The 20,579-nt window shown below is 35.5% G+C and overlaps 1 protein-coding gene across 18 annotated transcripts in view; it reads left to right on the top strand.

Moving 5' to 3' along the window:
* The window catches only part of LOC125651604 (semaphorin-2A-like), an 86,691-nt gene that overhangs the window by 14,264 nt on the left and 51,848 nt on the right, over positions 1–20,579 (top strand). For 4 of the 18 annotated variants that reach the window (XM_056166566.1, XM_048880288.2, XM_048880287.2 and 1 more), the window contains exon 1: positions 14,781–14,951. The exons of 2 other annotated variants lie outside the window; for them this stretch is intronic. The gene's annotated coding sequence lies outside the window, so the exon portion shown is untranslated. Of the gene's footprint in view, positions 1–6,941; positions 6,998–7,065; positions 7,172–12,068; positions 12,173–14,780; positions 17,875–20,579 lie in introns of those variants that run through there. 12 more of the 18 variants (XM_056166559.1, XM_056166554.1, XM_056166562.1 and 9 more) reach the window with 10 other exon arrangements.

Raw genomic sequence — 20,579 nt, 5'->3', positions numbered from 1 at the left:
CTCCTATAAGCAATACAAAATAGATACATGTAGTTGGGCAAACACGGACCACTGGACACACCAGAGGTAGGATGAGGTGCCTAGGAGGAGTAAGCATCCCCTGTCGACCGGTCACACACGCCGTGAGCCCTATGTCTTGATCAGGTAAACCCGTGTGCCAAGAACGGCTCAACAATCGATATGAAACACGCCAGACAGTATTTGACCCAATGATAGGTTGTATTGGTAAACTAGATAGTTATAACAACCATGTAATTTACGAAATGCTGACTTTAAACTAAACTGTTAAAACCCCTGCACCATCAACTTGTTTGTCAGTAGCCTGCGTCGACAAGCTCTGGCGTATCGAATCAGTTGAGAGATATGAACACCATATACAGGTGATAGTGGAATATTGCTAAAGTTGACGATGGAGAAGCTGAAATCACCCCATTTATTATATGATTGAATAATTCCTAGCTCTCTAATTGGCTGAGATCCAACAATGTAGAAATCATACTACGTTATGTTTACCTGCACGTGACCTTCCAGGTGAACATAAGGAATTATTTTTTCCACATAGGACCAAAAATAGGTCGGGAACTTCCAATTTGACGCGATCGATTATACTTATTTTTGCCGTCCAATGAAATTCCGCGTTTCTCACTGGGTTCGGCTAAGATTTCAGCAGGTTTGTTTTCCGGTCGTCACATTAACAATCTTAAAGGGTTTTTTAATCATATAATGAAACAATTATTGCTGTTTTTGAGGTCAATACGATGATTTAGCCACCTTCAAAGTACAATATTCACCTCGCCCTTCGGGCTCGGTGAATATTGTACTCCTCAGGTGTCTAAATCATCGTATTGACCTAAAAAACAGCAATAATTGTATATTGTCATGAGGTTGAGTTGTTAGTTTGCCGTTAATATCTATTTTCAATAAAATATCCATGTATGAAGCAGAAGTGGAGGACTCTGTGGTGTCTTTTATTTCACAAGGATATATCGAATCGACATTTGAATGAAAATTATTATTGCTAATAATTGAAATGTCGTCGATATATCTAAACGTCGGATTGAAGGTCACAGCAAGATATTTTTTCTTCTCGCGTAGAAGTTTTTGAATAAATTCTGCTTCATAAGAATATAAAAATAGGTCACCTAAAAAGGAACACAATTCGTGCCCATGGGATTTCCAACAGACTGTTGGAAGACCTGGTCACCAAAGGCTACGAAGATATTGTTAATGAGGAACTCCAACATATTATTTCAACTTCAGAGTACCTGTGCGTGGAATCAGAGAGGTGTTTAACAACGTAAGTTTTTTAATGACTGATCACTAGATACGAATGTTTCTTCCCCCCCCCCCCCCATTTTTGTTGAAGAAACAACTGTCTATGATGTCAAAAAGTCTAGTTTTTAATTTATATTGAGGAATGGTCGTGTAAAGTGCTGAAAAGCCATACATTTTGATGTTGTTGATTTGAGAAAAAGTTGGCGATTTCAAATTTACTAAAAGTTCTTTAGTTATCAGCTGGGATCCAAACATATTCCTCATGCAACCCATCTAATTCTTTTATCACTTCTTGTTTACTAAACACAGAAGGATAGATGGTACGTACTTTTGTTTTAATATGTCTAATGAGGGATTTTGATATTTCTCTTATGCTTTTAACCCACTCTGACAATGTATCAAGTTGTTCTTTTTCATATTTAGTCCATCGTCTGGCATAATCTTCGACATAATTCATAATAGAGATGAAGTTCTGTCGCCAATTGAAAGACTGAGGTTCTCTGTATTTAGGACCTTTTAAAATAGGTAATTTGAGGTCCTCATTTTCAACTATATCAACATCACCAGTAATGACATGTCCAGCTGGACTATAGTTGAAAGAAGACGAGGAACAAGAACACATGGTTCGTGTAACATTAACAATAAGTGAAAATAACTCATAACTCTTCGTAATAGCAAAGGAATCTTACCAGTTGTAAAAAATTACTTAAAAATTGATAAAATATATCAATATTGACCATACATGACGAGTTGTATAAATTACTGAAAATGTATCAATATTGACCATACATGACGAGTTGTATAAATTACTTAAAATGTATCAATATTGATCATACATGACGAGTTGTAAAAATTACTGAAAATGTATCAATATTGATCATACATGACGAGTTGTAAAAATTACTTAAAATGTATCAATATTGATCATACATGACGAGTTGTATAAATTACTTAAAATGTATCAATATTGATCATACATGACGAGTTGTATAAATTACTGAAAATGTATCAATATTGATCATATATGACGAGTTGTAAAAATTACTTAAAATGTATCAATATTGATCATACATGACGAGTTGTATAAATTACTTAAAATGTATCAATATTGATCATACATGACGAGTTGTAAAAATTACTTAAAATGTATCAATATTGATCATACATGACGAGTTGTAAAAATTACTTAAAATATATCAATATTGATCATGCATGACGAGTTGTAAAAATTACTTAAAATATATCAATATTGACCAAACATGACGAGTTTCGTAGACATTATCACCTCCACCAGCGCCATCAATATTTAATACTGCAAGAAAATTTTCATTTTCAAATCTAGGCGAAATCAATACCACACTGATAAGCTAATGTTAAAATAATACACTTGAATGAAACATCTTCCTGTTATGCATTGAAATAAATCTGTTGTACAGTTCCATCAATCTCTACCCAGAGTTATCGTTCCCGCTAGCGTAATGCGCCCTCTGGTGAGAGATTGCAGTTCCATATGCGTCAATTTTCAAGTCGCTGTTTATATTTAGCATAGTGCAAGGCCAGTCATTCATTCATCTGTCTTCCAATTTTGGAGGTAAGGTTTCGTTCTTCGGATCTCTCAGCCTCACATGAAGTAACCGGTAAAGTATAACAGGTTTTCGTAAGCATGCGAATGTTTGAAAAAGCATCACTGTCTGCTGAGTTCTGTTACGTCTACCTTTTTTTTTTTTATTTTCCCAGTACATCTTCCACTCTATAACTTCGTTTCGAAGAATACTTGAATTTGGCAGGTCATCTTCCCAAAACATCAAACTTTGAACGACGGACTTGATGTCGATTTGGTCAAGAATAGCTGCAGGAAGTCGGGGCAAGAATTTCTTTTCCCATTTTAATGTTGGGATTGAATTGCTTGTTGAACTCTCCATTCAGGTAGTCAATGAATGGCATTGGTAGTCAACGAAGGTAATACTCTTTTGCTGATTCACTTGGGGTGTTTGCTCTGTGTCTAGCAAGTTTTGAAGTCCTTGCTGTTTTAACTGTGAATCCATTCCTATCAGCTAAGAATACTGCTTCCTCAAACCATTCTGAAAATGTTTTGTCTTCAAACAATCGATTTTATTTCGCATCTTATCAATCAATGTGTAGGCCTGATACACATGAAAATATTTCGTCTGAAATTTCGACACCTTAGGCTTGACAGTATGCAGTCCGTTTCTTGCAACAATATTTGCGAAATTTTCAAGGCTCGGTAAAAGACCCTGTACTTTTGTTCTTGTTTCCCTGTCCCATGGAATGGCCTTTTCGATAACCTATCATTGGGTCAAATGCTGTTTGACGTGTTTCATACCGATTATTAGGCCGTTCTGTTTTGATTTTGACTACGGATAACTCCGTTTACCTGATCAAGACATAGGGCTCACGGCGGGTGTGGCCGGTCGACAGAGTATGCTTACTCCTCCTAGGCACCTAATCTCACCTCTGGTATATCCAGGGGTCTATGTTTGCCCAACTCTCTATTTTGTATTGCTCTTAGGAGTTTTGAGATTGATCACTGTTCGTTATCTTCACCCCCTTCCTTACATACATTTGTATGCTCCTTACTGAACAATATTGCCTCAAAGCAATGAATTATATACATGTACTCGTAGTACATTTCAGTGCAATGTGAAGATAACGAACAGTGATCAATCTCATAACTCCTACAAGCAATACAAAATAGATAGTTGGGCAAACACGGACCCCTGGACACACCAGAGGTGGGATCAGGTGCCTAGGAGGAGTAAGCATCCCCTGTTGACCGGTCACACCCGCCGTGAGCCCCATATCCTGATCAGGTAAACGGAGTTATCCGCAGTCAAAATCAGTGTGCCAAGAACGGCCTAACAATCGGTATGAAACACGTCAGACAGCATTTGACCCAATGCGAGGTTGTATTGACGAACTAGATCGTTATAACGACCATAGAATTTGCGAAATGCTGACTTCAATCGAGACTGTTGAAATCCCTGTACCATCAACTTGTTTGTCAGTAAAAAACTGACTATACCCAGAACAAGCTCTTGCATATCGAATCAGTTGAGATATATAAACACCATATGCAGGTGATAATGGAATATTGCTACATAAATGTGGGAAGTTGACGATGGAGAAGCTGAAATCATCCCGTTTGTCATACAGTTGAGTTGTTAGTAAAGGTCCCCAAATTTGTGTGTCATTCAACCCAGCGTGTCATGCTCTGCAATCAATTCAAGTATGGCCAAAAATGTTCCTCTATTTGCTTAACCGATGTTTGATCATCTGTGTGGCCTCGTAGAGGAAGGTTTTGTTTGCCACATAATATTACAGATTTCACAATGCACTCGTAATTTTCTTTTTTCTTCATGGTACGCATCGTGAACAACTGTGAAATATGAAGTCGCCCTTTCTTTACATCATTTTCTGGGTACTTCTCTTTCTCTATGCATGGAACAAAATAATTTGGTGGCCATGATTATAACTGTGTGTTATTTGAATGCAGATCTCTTCGTCGGTGTGTGCTTTTAAGGGTTTGATTACTTGATTGAGTAAATTTCTGCTGATTGCTACGTTTGAGACTTCTGGAAATATGGTTCGTGCTTGCACATCGGAAGGCCTCGGGAACCAGGCTAGACGTTTATATACCCTTATAGCGGAAGTCAAGGTCACATGCCAACTAATGGCGCCAAATTCAAATTTGATAACACTATTTACATTGCAGTAGTCCTGACACCCGGTCAGTTTCATTTCTTTGAAAGTCATTGTACAAATGTTGGAGGAGTGCATATCTTTCTAAACCTTTAAGATATAATGATGCACTAATTATAAATGTCAATCGTTGCCATCCTTTTGCAGCTGTACTTCTTAAGTTTTTGTACAGTTTTACTAAACTTCTTATCTTACACAAAAAATTCTGACTTAAGAATTTCGTAAGTTTTAACTTAAAGGGAAAGGCAACCTAACCACATAGTTGCTTTTATGAATAAAGTATTACTTACTGATATCGTAATTGACAGTCTTTAACAACAAAAACCCTTGCTTAACAATTAAATCAATATTAATCTATCATGTATTTTAAATTACCCGCTGCTAAGAGAGTGGCCATTGAAGTTTACTTGATGACATCACACCGTCTATTCCGGTTTATTTCATCAGCAGTAGTACTATAAACATGACAAGTCACGAACAGTTAAGTTTGGAGCCGTATAGATTTGAGCCCGTTCTTTCGCAAGAAGAAATTGAGAAAAGAAGACGTTCAGTCGAGTCGCAGACAAGGCAGACAGTAAAGGTTCTTCATACAAATGTCTTGAATCTCAACTTGTCATTACGCAAATGATGGATCCACAGTTTACGTAGTCTTTTCTTTTCAAATGACTTGTTGAGTCGGGGATTTTGATAAAAACAACAACCTTTTTTCACAGCTCCCCTTCGCATTAGTGTAATTAACTGCTTGCCAGGAAGACATGCATCAACCTATTTATTCGTAAGATCTACCACATGCACATCTTTGATGATCTCACAGGTCCTTGGGTTCACCCCCCCCCCCCTTTCCGAATAAGCTACATGAGTTGATTTAATTAATTTTTTTGTTGAAAATATTTCTAATGCATGTCAACAACAACTTGCATACCCATAAAGTCCAAAATACATGTAATTCAAAATAAGCCCTTTAAAAAAATACCTTCACTGGTTATTATAAGTTCTGTTATAATAACCAGTGAGGGTATTTTTTTTAAAGGGCTTATTTTGAATTATGTTGGACTTTATGTCGCAACAGGTGTGGCACGATAAAAATCCCTCCCTGCTCCATGGCCATAAGCGCCGAGCATAGGCCTAAGTTTTGGAGCCCTGCACCGGCAGTGGTGACGTCTCCATATGAGTGAATATTCTCGAGAGGGACGTAAAACAAACAATCAATCATTAGTAAGCATACTGGATTCCTCACTCGGCGCACTCGGGTAGACTGGCGATACAGTGATTGTGAGTCGGGATCGCGCACTCATCCCGTCGGGAGAGCCGGGAAAATTGCATAGGCGCAGGCGGCTTCAAGATGACGCATGACGTCCTTGGAGACCGTGCTAAGAAGAGCCATGTAATACTTTTAATCCGAGTACACTGGTAAAATAAAAATGATTTGTAAAAGTGTTAACATTTTCTATGCCAAATAATGTTTATCCATTAGAAAGGCATCGTCGGTTAAGTGTCCCACAAGTGGTCATCCCAGAAGCTTACACAAAGTAGAAACTGCACAAGACTATTTAAAAAACGACCTATGAAGGTGATAGGCGGGGAATTCTGTACATATGTTGGAAAAATTATCGTTTCATTGGATAGGAGGGAGTATGTACAGTACAATGTACATAAGATCTATGCATGCTATCTGTGCCTGTGAATAGGATTACAATGAGCGAAAATCTATTACGCTACCGTTTTCGGCATTTACAAAAACGTACTACATTTACCCTTTCCCTTTTATACGAAAAACACTGGTTCGGTACGTTAAACAATTCTTCCCAAAAGTTGTATGATTCTTGCTTAACAGATCACAAACACTTATCACTACCAAAAATTCTGACGAATAATTATATTCATATTAAATATATTTAGTATTACGAGAGAAATATTGAAAATCTCAATGTGGACAAAAGCGGTTTTTGGTTGAACTATATTTACCCCTTGCGAAGATTGGGTCTGCATTTTAGCAGAAGAGGTGTGTATACATGCATGCTTTGTGTGCTTTTAAACTTATTAGGTACTGTTCCAGTTATAGATAGGCTTAATATATTTACAGATGTAGGCCCTACACATCGTGAAAGAAAAAAAAGAAGAACGAATTAAATAAGGTTCGCGAGGCCAGGCCGAGGGGTTCATTAGATAGCAAAATGTGGGATTTTTTTTATTATTTCTTGCACGTGTGTAAACTATTTGACTACATTGTCTGAGTTTGTAGACTGTTTACTATTGAATATTGATAATAATACACATATTAATCAAACTAACGAATTTCCATCCATCAATAACCCGTTTAATTCATTTTTATTTTAAAATTTATTCAATTTATATGGTCATTTCCGTTTATGTTAATTTTTGTAATATCGATCCCGATCTACTCAAGTTATTTATTTTGAACATACAAAAATATTCGACAGATTTCGATTTTATATATATGAAGCATAGGGTCTTCTTATCCATTTTGTTCTCAATTTATATATAAATATTTAACAAGGGATGACACGAAAATAGGATACTGGTTGTAAACAAAGCTCAAAATCACCTTACTTCCAAGAAACAGATCTAATCTTCCTATCCAAAGGCCATTAAACATCTCCTAAAACAAGTCCAATCCTTTCTTATTTAAATTAATGAGTTTTATGAAGGAAAAAAATTCAAGCTGTCTGCATTGTCGTCGATCACGCACAGGAAAAGATAATTCTGATTGAATTATGTATTGTAATATTTTAATTTGTTTTCATTTCATGCTTGATGGTCTACTACATACCGAAATTTTGATGATTGGTAGCCTAATACATATCACACAGGACAAAAAAGATTACATTTTTTAGATTTCACATTATTAGCTCACCTGAGCTGAAGGCGTAAAAAAAAAAATGTTGTGTTTCCGGTCACCCGACTGACTGTCCTTCAGACCCCCCGACCCAAAAGTTTGTATTGCTAATCTTGGAAAAAAATAATTTATTAACCTACCGACCGTCTTTTTCATAAGAAAATAAAAAATCTAAGTCCCTCGATCTTTTTTGTGTCCTGAAATAAAACAGCGCTAAAAATATCCAGTGTTTTTTTTAGAATTCGCTGGAAAGTAGAAACCGCTGATCTAATTATATATGCGTCAGCATGCGCAGTGGATACTTTCGTTTGTCATTGTTTAGACATGGCAACACAACGTGTTCTGTTTATTGTGCGACGTGGAAAATGTGATCATTTCCCGGAGAAGAAGATCTTCCTTAGTTTTAAGGAAAGTGACACTTTCGTTGACATTAGAAATGAAATACATCCAATGTCAGACACCGATGAAAAGTTGTATAAAACAACAATTACGGGTTCGGACGCTGTCAGAAAAGACCAGTCATCATGGACAAAAAAAAAAAAAATCCCTACCTACCGACTCTTAAAAATTTCAAGGGGGCGATTGGAAACACAACATTATTTTTTTTAGGCCGAAAGCTCAAGTGAGCTTTTCTGACCACATGTTGTCCGTCATTTGGCTGTCTGTCCGTCTGTAAACTTTTTACATTTTCAACTTCTTCTCCAGAACCACTAGGCCAATTTCAACCAAACTTGGCCAAAAGCATCCTTGGGTGAAGGGCTTTCAAATTTGTTCAAATGAAGGGCCATGTCCCTTTCAAAGGGGAGATAATCACAAAAATACAAAAATAGGGTGGGGTCATTTAAAAATCTTCTCAAGAACCACTCGGCCAGAAAAGCTGAAATTTACATGAAAGCTTCCTGACATAGTGCAGATTCAAGTTTGTTCAAATCATGGCCCCCCCGAGGGTTGGATGGGGCCACAATAGGGGATCAAAGTTTTACATACAAATATATAGGAAAAATCTTTAAAAATCTTTTTCTCAAGAACCACTGAGCCAGAAAAGCTGATATTTACATGAAAGCTTCCTGACATAATGCAGATTCAAGTTTTTTCAAATCATGGCCCCCAGGGGTATGATGCAGTCTTCACAAAAAACTTTGTGAAGCACAGGCCCTTCGGGCCTCCCAGTATAATAATTTTGCAAGCCCGAACAATATTTTAATGGCCCAAAATATTTTATCTAATTTGACCACTTGTCATTTGCAAGGTGTTGCATGCGGATTCTACACTAAACATACATGTATGTTCTACTGTAGGAAAATATACAACTGACATTAAAAGGATTACATATCTTATTTTTCAAAATATTAATCTCGCAGATGACATCAGCAGCTCCTGTTCAGAATCTGCTCTGTTTTGTAATCACCACGTACAAAACATTTTGTTTTCTCAAGAATTAAATCTTAGCAAAGGCCCACCCTTGGTCCAATGGGGCATGGATTTTCGTTGTCTTTTCTCCTTGGCTTGTGCGACCATTTTTCTTTATTTGGATCTGATGGTTGTGATTGCTAAATACGCTTGTGAGGTTTTGAATTTCACGGACGACCCCCATCCCTACATGGGCACTGGAAGTTAATGTAAGTATGTAGTATGTGCATGTATTTTTTATACATGCACATACTATATATTTACATTAACTTCCAGTGCCCGTGCCTCCCTATACTTCAGAAAAGGCAGCATGGTTGAAAAATGATCGATACGAAAGTCTGAGTCAATCTCACGCTTTATTTGTAATATATACATTACATACAATAAAACATTTACAGGCCCGCCGGACTCCTGGGTTAAATATTTTTAGAAGCCCGATCCCGATTTTACTGGCCTCGGGCATCAGGCCACCGGTTAACGTCGAAGACTGATGATGGCGCCAAAATTGGGGATCAAAGTTTTACATACAAATATATAGGAAAAATCTTCTTCTCAAGAACCACTGAGCCAGAAAAGCTGATATTTATTTGAAAGCTTCCTGATATAGTGCAGATTCAAGTTTGTTCAAATCTAACCTTCGGGGGTAGGTTGGGACCACAATTGGGGATCAAAGTTTTACATAGAAATATATAGGGAAAATCTTTAAAAATCTTCTTCTCAAGAACCATTGGGCTAAATAAGTTGGCAGAAAATTTACATAAAAGCTTTCTGACATAGTGCAGATTCATGTTTGTAAAAATCATGGCCTCCAGGGGTAGGTTGGGGCCACAATAGGGACTAAGGTTTTACATGCAAATATATATGGAAAAGTCTTCAGATATGGGCCAAGGTGACTCAGGTGAGCGATGTGGCCCATGGGCCTCTTGTTCGTTTTATTTTCAATCATAGGTAGGCTATACAAAATATTTCATGTTAATCTAGGGCTGATTTTAATATCACACATGTGATATTAATTGCAAAAAATGTATTTGAAAAAGCCATGCGATTTAGCGATATACCTGGATTTTCTGATATCCCTATTGTTGTAATAATTGTTTTATTATTGTCTTTTCTTTTGCGGCAGTTTTGATACATGACGTCCGTAACGCACGTCCACAAAATAGACCGATTATGATGGAAAATAATCATCAATATTTTTACCAGGGTTGCATACGCTGATGTAGATGCGTTCTTACATTGTAATAAGGAAATAACGGGCAAATGTTACGGCAAACGAAAAGTCATCATTAAGGAATACGAAGCGATGAAGGTTTAATGTTTTTTTTTTAATTTTGTGAGACATCTGGTCATTTTAATTATTCAAGAGTATTCTCGAATATTTGTGATACGATTTTATGAGCAAGATGAATTTCTAATCAGGAATTTAGCTGCATGTGTCAGTTAACTTAAGCTTAACTGACACCTATCTTGATACATACAACATTTGTCTACATTTTCAGCCACGTTACCGATATCAGATATTTCAAAAATATTTATGAATGCTGATTTTTTCCCAGTTTATATGATGTTTAAATAAGACTGAATACAATGTGTGATATTACCAATGATTCAATTAATTCTATATTAATATCACCTTATTCAACCTAAAATTCATGAATTTTAATTTATAAAAATAACATGTGTTGCTTTGAAGAGTTTAATAATATCATAAAGAATACAAAATTATGAAAAGTTTAAGCACCCTGGACATAACAAGTGGTATCAGGTGCATAGAAGGATATATAAACATCCCCATTCTCTACTCAGAGTATTTCTGATCAGGTAAACGGAGTAATCCGTAGTCAAAATTAGTATGCATAGAACAGTATGTACGATTATCAAGGTAGTTCGCATTGCAATGCATATCTGTCTAGTGTTTTATATAATCGGTCGTAATTTGCATTGTTAAGTACAGTACCACATGCCTTATGTTTTATATATCGTATTCATGGTATTGGTTTATACAATAAAGTGTGATAAATAAATAAAATATTTGTCCTGAATTACTGGCTATTTATAGTTCGCTTACTATGTACGAGAGTTCGGTAAAGGGAAGTAACTCAGATTCACACTTCACAATAATCGGTTTTATGGAAACAATTCCTTCAAATCGTTACCAATCTTCATGAAATTTGATGTGTGACTAGATGAACATATACTGAGGTAATTTCAGTCCTTTCTTTGGTAATTTCGGTGATTCTATGCATCCCTTGTTAGATATTTATATATATAGATTAAAACAAATGGATAAGAAACCCCTGTGTATGATTGTTTGATTGTATCTTGCTTAACGTCTTGCTCGAGAATTTTTTACTCATATGGAGACGTCACCAAGACCGGTGAAGGGCTTCAAATTTAGGCCTATATATGCTTGGCGCTTATGGCCATTGAGCAGTGAGGGTTCTTTAGGGTGCCACACCTACTGTGACACGGGACATCCATTTTTAAGGTAATCTCCGAGGACCCGTGACATTCACACCTGATGCCGAGCGTTTAGCGATGGCACTGTCACTACCTATTTTAACGACTTAGGTCTGTCGCGGCCGGGATTCGCATGTGGGGCGAACGCTCTAACCACTCGGCCACCGCGGTTACAGAAATTTTATATGGGTTATAGATAGATGGAAAGTAGTCAGTTTGATTATTGTTTGTACTATCTTCAATAATCAATGCAATGATTAAAATCCCCAGAGTTCTTTGTTTAGTAGGGCCAGCAGGTGGGCAATGCAGTTTAAAACACCATTTTCATTATTTTTCTTGCAAACAGGGTCTTCCAAGATCCTTGTGAACCATGGATATCAACACATGATTAATGCTGGAAGGCTCATGTATACCTATTCTCTTTAGAGAAATTGACAGGCGTAAACCATTGTACGTAGGCTATGCTTGTACATTTGTCTAAACAATGCTAAAGAGAATATCATCTAGGCCTACCTTGCTCAGAAAGATTTAGCTGCATGAATAATTTGCAAAATATGTCTTCATCTTGCACAAACACACACACACACACACACATACACACACACACATGATCATTTATATTTATGAATATATATAAACTGCAACATTGCTGAATCACACATTCTGAAAAATTATCTTCCTTTGTTGGGCCTTTGAGAGTCCAATCGGTGTATTCACGTCTTCAACTCTTGAACAAGTGCAAATTGAGTCTGGAATATTGTATACCCACCCTTTTCAATGTATATGTGGCTTTTAATTTTATAGCAGCAATTCATGAATTTATTGAATAAAAATTGTTTTAGATACTAGCTATTTTGTCAAAATGAAAACATTTGAGTGTAAGTGTTATCTTCAGTGACAGCGATGATGGCCACGGGTGGTGGAGTATTACAAGATGCTTAGGGGTCATTTTTCCTCTTGTAAAATAATACAAGATTGGCTGTCACAAAACCAGTGCTAGGCAGTCAACAGAACTAGTCATTAATCATAATTATGTAATTGGTCAAGGTCACAATGGCAGTCAGGACAGTTGTGACCTTTGCTATCCTGGATTTTCGTTTCTGAGATCCTCGGTGAAGATTACAAAACAAAAGACTGGAAAAAGGGGCTTTGAGTATGACCTACAATATGACGTACCAAGGTATATAGTCAAATAGATTCACTTCTTTTGACCCCCCTCCCCCCAATATGTTAAAGAAAATTGTCTTTGTACATTTATTTTTGGTGGGGTGGAGTTGTTTAATACATCTTTTATGAGACCTACGTGTGTATTGAGTTTATTAGTAATACAGTACAAGACTGCAAGGAACTGTCGATCTGCTTCTCATTATAATTACATGCGCATATCTACAGGAGGGGTTGGGTGTGGAATTTGCAATTATGAATTTTTTTTAGTTATTACATTAACATGCACTAAGTAATGAGGACAAATCATCATGAAATAATTATGTATACTGGAACAATTAGTTTGATATTCTTTTTTCATTTACATTAATTTGATAAGAAACTGTACAGTCTTTATTAGGCATGGAAAGCAAAACTTATATCAGTCAAATCTCTTTAGCTAAATCAGGCAAGGTGTGGGTGTGTGTAACTTTTCTTGGACTATATACTCTTATTCTGTGGTTTTTACTACTTTTACATGCAAGGGCCTTAATTTGCATATGTTTGATTCATTGGCTGCCCCTCCCTCCACCCCCACCCCCTTTTAAGGCAATGAGTAAAAGGTATTGGAAATATGTTTGAATCAATAAATGGAATGCACTGAAGGATGAAATAAAACATAAATATCTTTTTTGGATTTTTATTTACTAGGTACAAATAAGCGATAGGAACTAACATTTGTCATTTCAAGCCTGGTTCTGGTTGTGTATCCTGCAATATTAAAAGTAAAATTTGTTAAAACTTGAATCATTTCTTAGAATATACATTAAAGCGATGTATTTGACTTGTTGTGATTTTGAATATTGCATTGCTTCAAAATGGGGAAAGTTGAATATGACCTTTTTGCACCGAAGCTTGACTTGTGCTCTATTTATCTAAACATTTTTATGGGTAAGATTCAGAAGAAGAAAGAAAAAAAAACCCATTAAGTGGAGGATCATAAAACTGCATACTTATTAGGAATACTTATCCTAGAATTTAAAATTTGGAGCCTCTGTAAAGAGAATACATTAATGTAAGCCCTTTTACAGTACTGGATTTTGAATAGGTAGGAGTGTTCTTCATGAATAATGATGTTCAGATTGTGCACACTCTATTTGATCCATGGATGCCTGTATGTGTTGTCTACAGATTAATTTTGTTTGCCATTAATGTTATCTCTGTGAAAGGTGGGGTTTTTTTCCCCCAGAGGGCCCATGGAGCTCTCATTTATATTACTAGATATAGTCCTTAAATTTTATATGCAACATCTCAGTCACTAGATGGCATTATTACTTAGACTGATCAATGTCCGCTTGGTTTCAATACCATTAGTGTGTGAATTATGCAGAGCTGCTTTTATGCCCATTGATTTGTAAAAGCTGTTAATTGAATTATCTGTTCCTGTAATTGTTTTGAGTTGTGAGATTTTTAGGCAAAATGATTTAATTCATCCCAGTTGTATGGGTGTTTTTGTTTAATTCAACTATGGCAAGAATGCAATAAACACTCCAGGCATTATAACATTTCACGAGTGGGTATAAACATAATTACAAGAGTACAGGGACTTGGCACATATTTCTGGAGAGATTCTTACTAGATAATGAATAGACCATTCCCTCCACAGATTGTAGCATTTGAGCATCAGTTTGTTATGTTTTATCAAAAAGTGTAGTGTATAATAAGGAGCTGATAGAGAAAGAATTAATTCCTAACACATTGTATATAGTAGTAATCTTAAAATATATGAATAACTGTGTTGACATCTGGAGAATCAGGTACTGAAGTCACAAAAGTTTTTTTTTTATTAAGTATATAATTAGAATGATCATTGAACTCCAATATTAATAGCTTTAGGGAAGAGGAGGCGTGATTATGACGTTCTTACTTCCTGTGTCTGATACGCATGACTGCTCACATCCTGGATGTAAACACTGAGTCTCCATCTGTTATTTTGTGTGTACACATTTTGTAGTACTGTAGTGGAAAAGTATCTGTTGCAGCTGTGAATTGGATTCGTAAGGAGTTTTGTTGATTACTAAATGAGGTAAGGAGAGGGGATGTTGTGTAATAAGTGAATTTTAAAGAGAGAGAGAAGAGAGAATTATCTTGTTTTTGACATTATAAAAATCTTGTATAGCTGCATTATGTTTGACATGAGTGGGAGGGGGATGGTGTAAATGATAAATCTGTTTCATTTCCATAGTGTAGGATTTTGAATGTTCAGGATTAGCCTGGCTTGAATTCTTGAAATATGATTTCTATGAAGATAAACAGTGAATGATTAGGAAGATATGGTGTGCTGAGTATCAAACAATCAGAGAAATAGATTTCTTAGTTCAATTTTTTCAGTATCTGACTCTTGGCAGGTGGCAGACAATTTTATTTGAATCGTTTGGTTTGTAGTTCACTTACAAATTGAAAAGGCAGTGACACTGAAGAGAGAAGGTTATGGTGAACATTGATGATGTTAGGATTATTTAAATATTGCTTTCTCCCTCTCATTGACTTTGTCTTGTGGTAATGATTCAAGATCTACAGACATGCCTAAATACCGGAATATAAATTAAGAAATTCCAAAAGGTGGGTTTTACCTCATTCAAGGAATGGTTATAGGATTATGTTCATGTGGTTTTGATTGTTGTAATGTTTTATAAGTTGACAAGTCGTATTTCAAGACGACCCCGTGTAAACGTGCTAAATGCTGAATACTTCTTGTTGGCATGCAGAAATGTTTAGTCAATCCTGTCTATGTTAGGAGCGACAGATGTGTAAACAATTCATCCCTGTTACATTGTTTGATTGAATTTATTGTCTATCAATTCTCCAAATTTGTACAGATTAATATTTAATGTTTTTAAAAAATGCACTATTATTGCTTTAAGTGTCACTGAAATTATTTAAAATTTTCAATAAGTGGCTCTCGTGATTAGTTTTTCAAAATCATATCATTATGACACGTACATGAAATTCCTGTATACCACAGCCCGAGTGTTCTGTAGTACACGTGTATGAGAACTGGGGATTATATTCGTAGTACGTCTCTGTTGGAAATTATGCATTACAGGAAGATCTGTTAACTTTGTACATCCCTATGGTAAACATCGTAATTTAGAATGAATCATGGTTATGATAATATGGCTAAATATCAGTCAGGGATCCAGTTTGTTTTAAACTATTTCGGATACTTTTTCTTGCTCAGAAAGATTCAATATCAATTAAGGAGGTATGCTACACCAGAGAAATTTGATGTAGATGAAAAGTGGAGGATATGTACAACAATATTTTGAAGTTGAAAATTTTCAAATTTACTTTATTTTGTCAAAAAATACAGTTTCAGTAGAAGGTAATCTGAAAAAAATTTAAAACCCCTGCCGGACTCAAACCTGCGACCTACAGTCCAGCAGTCGGTATTCAAACCTACTGAGCTACTCGACTAGGTATTTAAATGGAAAAGGAAAAAACAAATATTGCTGATATTGATTTTTTTCATCCATGTTTTTAAAGGAAGTCAGCCATTATGACGATGTAGAGTACTACCTTAAGGAGATATTACACATGAAGGGAAGATTTTTATGTATATATGGAAACTGGAGAATATGTGCTATGAACTTTAAAATTTACCATAATGAAAAAATGCAATTTTGGTAGAAGGTCACATGTATAAAAAAAAAAAAGATTAAAAAACCCTTGAGGATTCAAACTCGTGATTTATAGATCATCAACCTCACATTTTTAGATCAAGCAATGTAAACGTAATGACAAATAAAACATTGAGTATTTGAAATACATGTACACCAAAATATTCTCTGTTTTGTTGACTGCATGTTTTGTGTTTTGTTTTCAAGAACATAAAAGTTGTTAGTTATTACTGGTATATGACATGAAATATCTTGAAATAATACATGTACTTGCATAACTCGGATCATGTCTAACTTTTTCATTTATTTCAAAGATATTTCCTACTAAATCTTGATGCAAACAAACAAAAAATTAATGGACCCCCCCCCCCTCCCCCTCCACTTTGACATATTTCATTTCTGGTGGAAATACTGACTAACTATTACTTCAGAATTCAAATCATTCTCACAATTTTTCAATAGATGATGTATTCTACAATTATATTGACATATTTACAATGCTACAATATTCAGGCTCAGTGAATAACATATTTCTTGGGTAGCTAAAGCTTTGTATTGACTGGGAAAATGTCAATAATTGTTTTATCATCTGATTAATTCCTAACATAAAGACTGGCTACTAGAGCCTATGAAATGATACCTGGTCGGCCATCTTTGTATACAGCTTGACACAAGGTGATGAGAGACACAAGTTTAGGTTTATCAAGACTAGATGATTTAAAACATCACACATATAGAACTTCCCAAGCGATACCTTATTGGTCATCATTGGGTTCAGTGTTACTATATGTCAACAATTGTTACTCCAGTGTCTTAGTACAATTATAAGTGCCAGGTGGTCAAAAGTGGGTGGACCAAAAAATGATCATCAATTTTGAAAATCCTGATTTCTTTTTGGCCTGATGTTGTAGAAGTCAAAAGTTATATTCACCCCGAAGGCAGGTACAGGTGGATTAACATCCTGTTTTTCCCAGGTCGTTAGATCTCGGCCAATAATTATTCAATCATATAATAACGCATGTTAACCCACTGAGCAAACCAGGTGGATAAGATTTAAAAGGACGAGGAATATATTACTGATATTTATTATTTTGAAAGGATTCGTCAGCCATCTTATCATGATGAATGTGTTATTTCTCTTTAATTGTTGAAATCGAAAATATAAAAATGAAATTGAATATATAAAATGAAGCATGGAGATAGGATTTAGGCCATTTAATAGAACAGGAAGTGTTTAAACTCGAATTGTTTATTTTTACCTTCAAAAGGCATCAGAAATGACCTCCTCTACATTTTGGTTGCTGTTTCTTTGGAATTGGCTGTGTATAGGTATGCAGATCTAGTAAATAATGTTTTTTCATCTTTAAAACTGAGGTTAAAGGTCATGAATAGAAAGGTAGAACACTTCAATTTTAAATTACTTGAACATCTTGCTAGGAAGACACTGCACATCTTGAAAAAAGTGGGTCACTGCATATTCTGATATATTTTGTGTGTAATCATAGTCATGTCTGTTGACAGTCAAATAAGGAGGACTGATTAATTCAAGAATCTTCCATGCTTTTGTCTGTTGAGTCACACAATGGTGTAGGCTTCCAATGAAACAGTGGCTTGTGTGCTGTTCATTCAGAATATATATACGAAATACCGTTTCCAGACAGACAGATGAATTACACATGGTTCTACTGGTGCTAAACCAAAATCTTGGCAAAGTACTTGATTATGAGACAATAAATTACCAATGTCTGAAGCTTTGGTTTAGGAAAAGGGAATTTTTATTTTCAGAAATGTAAATATTTAAGGAATTTCTTGACTTGCAGAGACATGTACATGTATAAGTTGAAACCAGTTTTGTTAATGAGAGAAAGTGTTTTGGGTCTTTGGGAACATTGTAATGATGTGCTGATAAATATGGCTTTGGTTTGGGTTTGGATGGAGGTCAACCTCTGTGAATTTCAGCATGCCAGCAAGTTGATTTAAGGATGAATAATACCCCAGAGAAATCGGATATTAATGGAAAGTGAAGATATGTACAATAATATTTTGAAACTGAAAAGTTTTAAATTTACCTTGTTTTAGTTAAATGCAACTTTTCTAGTAGAAAGTAATCTGAAAAAATTAAAACCTCTGCTACGCTGGCCTGAACTACAGATCAGCAGTTAAAGGAATGTACAGTCTCCTCCAGATATATTGAAATGGAGGGGGGGGGGGGGGGGGGGGGGGGCTGAATTGTTCATTATATCCAAAGTTCAATATAACCAATGTTGAACTATATAAGTAATGTTCCTGGAGATTTTCTTTTACTTCACTCAGTATAACAGATAGTTCTATATTTATAAATTACTTCAATATTTTAAAGTGGAGTAGACTGTACATTTATTGCTGATATTTATATTTTCATTTCAAGTTTCAAAAGGAATTCAGTCATTATGATAAGTTTTTATTTTTTCTTAAAAGTATAATTGAAGAATATGAACAGAGGCTTTTAAAAGTAAATGATGGTACTAGGTATGGGGAGACATTAAGGACTAAGGTTTAGGGGGAAATTAAATATCAATACCATTGAATCTGAACTCGTTTAGTTTAACCAGGAGACTACATTATGATTAATAAAGGTCAGAAATTTGACCATTCTCTAGTATCGATGCGTACGGTACAGGTATACCTTTTGTTAGTCCAAGATCGGTGTTTTTCTTGTTTTTCCTCTCATTAAATAACGCGTGAAGTATGCAGTGATTGATGGGACTAATGAATGTAATCTCTGACTTGGTTGTGTATTGCCATGGACTTGAGGGTAGGTGTAACCGGATACATGAAGGTTGACAAATGTTTATTAATTACCCTCATTAGAATGTAAAGGATGCCTGGCACAGGTCAGTACCCTAGGAGACTTGTTCCAATATACCTGTGAATCTGTAATGTGAGGCAAATACGGGTTGTGAAAAAGGAAACGCACCATGTATTATTCCTGAAAAGATCCCATTCAGATCTTGGGAATGCATAGCTGGGATAAAGGGTAATTAATCTTGTTTGACCTTGATTAGATGTAAGCAGGGGTGACATCAAGATACAACAAGGGGTGCCGTCATAGGGCATTGCCACTAGAGGTTTTTAATGTCACCAAATAGACTTCTATAGGACTTTAGTGACATCTCTTAGACTTTGGCTTTGAGTGCCATGAAACAGACTGATTAGGCTTTTAATTTATGGCATCTAAGAGACTGAGGTTCTTGATGCCACCAAACAAACCGAGGATGTTAGTGCTGCTTATTGCCTTTAAACAGACTTAAAAATTTAGTGCCCAAGAAACAGAACAAAGCTCTTGGTACCACCACACAGACTGCATTGACTGAGTCGAGGGTACAAATGTAGACATACCGACATAGCATATACTAAAACACAGTTATGATGAACCTCCAGGGACAGCCCAAACTAAACTTTGTTATATCCAATAAAATTTTCATAATTTTCCTCTCCTAGGGGAATAAATATGGCTTTGCAATAAGTGTGAATTTGTTATAAAATATAAGTGAGTTTTACTGTATCACATATACACTGGTTCAACATCATAATATGTGCATAATTCTCACATTATTAAATCTTGATGAAATTGCATATGGTGAAATTGCAATGCATTATAGTCCATCCCATGCATCTTCAGCTTTTTACCCGAGTAGATAGATATTGAAAAGATGAGATAACTTATTGATTTTTACATCAACATCTGGAAACTGTCTGGTATGGATAATTCATATACAGTAATATGATATATCCAAGCCACTAGTTTCAGGAACTAATAAATGATAAAAGTATTGATAAGGTATTTTTCTGAATAACAAAGTTTTCTGTTGCTAGCATCTTTCGTTATATAATCATATGATGTAGTCAGAAGTTTGTAAAAAAAAAAAAAAAATGCAACAGAACTTTTTTATGTGCAAAGATTATGTTGATTTAATTGCTATCTCTTAACCAGAAAACTAGTAGATTATTAAGAAAAAGAGCTGGTTTCCTTAATCTGGACCAACTGAAATCTT

This window comes from Ostrea edulis, chromosome 5, assembly GCF_947568905.1.
Source record: "Ostrea edulis chromosome 5, xbOstEdul1.1, whole genome shotgun sequence".
Classification (NCBI taxonomy): domain Eukaryota; kingdom Metazoa; phylum Mollusca; class Bivalvia; order Ostreida; family Ostreidae; genus Ostrea; species Ostrea edulis.
This window is presented reverse-complemented; position numbering and strand designations above follow the sequence as displayed.